A 997-nucleotide genomic window follows, 5' to 3' on the forward strand; every position below is an offset into this window, starting at 1 on the left:
CCGAGCGGCACCCGGGCCCGCCCGGAGACGTGTCTTCCTTCCGCGTGCAGTGCGGGTCGTCCTGCTCCGGGGTCAGCTTTAGAGCCAGAAAGCCGCGAGGAGCAGGGGAGCTAGGGTCACCCTGTGGACCTCCCACAGCGATAGTTTGTGCACTTCCTCTCGCCACCCCTGGACTCTTCTTTACTCCATCACCCGCCCGATGTTTTATTGGCAGCTTATTTGCCAACTTGTAAACGTGAGACAAAGTAAGACCAAGTCCTTGGGTTTAAGGCCTGGCGTTCGGGCCTGACTGCAGCGCTCCTTCGGGAGGACCCCTGAAAGCGGTAGTGGACATGGCCAGCTCCTTCGGACCCGGGCACTTTTCTGTAGTTAAGCCAATATAATATAGTGGATGCGGCCGAGAGGAATGCATACCTGTATGTGTTGCAGAGGCTAACCATTGCTTAACTGAAATCACTATATTTGTTTTTCGTGTGTATGTTGAGGAAATCTCAAACAAGAACATTAAAGAGAATGGATTTTAAAACAATATTCCTATATCGCCCGTTTTTGCGTCAGCATTATCTGACTTGTTTCCAGCCATTTTAGAAAAGAGGTAGATGAAGCCCAGCAACTTGGGATTGAGAGATAGGAGAAATCTTTGCCACCAGACGGCCCAACACTTCATTGCTGTGCAACCAGTGGGACGCCTCGGTCCTGGGCTTTACTCAGCTAGACAGTGAAGTTTTTCATGAAGGACTATTGAAAGCTGCTTTATTATCTTCACATTTGACTCAGAGAGGACAGCAGATGGAGTCTAAAGTTTTAACTAGAGTTTGCCTCATTTTGTGTTTCCTCGAGGTCACAGTGTGGCGCCGTTACAGTGTTTTTGCCAGTGCCGTACAGATCTTATGCGGTGCAGTGGTTGAACGGAGAGGTCGGGGTTTGAGTCCCCTTCAGGGCTCCAGCCCAGATTGTACACTCATCTACACTGAGTGGCCAGATTATTATGACCACC

General features: G+C 50.1%; 1 protein-coding gene across 6 annotated transcripts in view; it reads left to right on the plus strand.

Moving 5' to 3' along the window:
* The window catches only part of PRPF4B (pre-mRNA processing factor 4B), a 63,491-nt gene that overhangs the window by 956 nt on the left and 61,538 nt on the right, over positions 1 to 997 (plus strand). The gene's annotated exons all lie outside the window — the stretch shown is intronic.

This window comes from Myotis brandtii, unplaced genomic scaffold, assembly GCF_000412655.1.
Source record: "Myotis brandtii unplaced genomic scaffold, ASM41265v1 scaffold300, whole genome shotgun sequence".
Taxonomy (NCBI): Eukaryota; Metazoa; Chordata; class Mammalia; order Chiroptera; family Vespertilionidae; genus Myotis; species Myotis brandtii.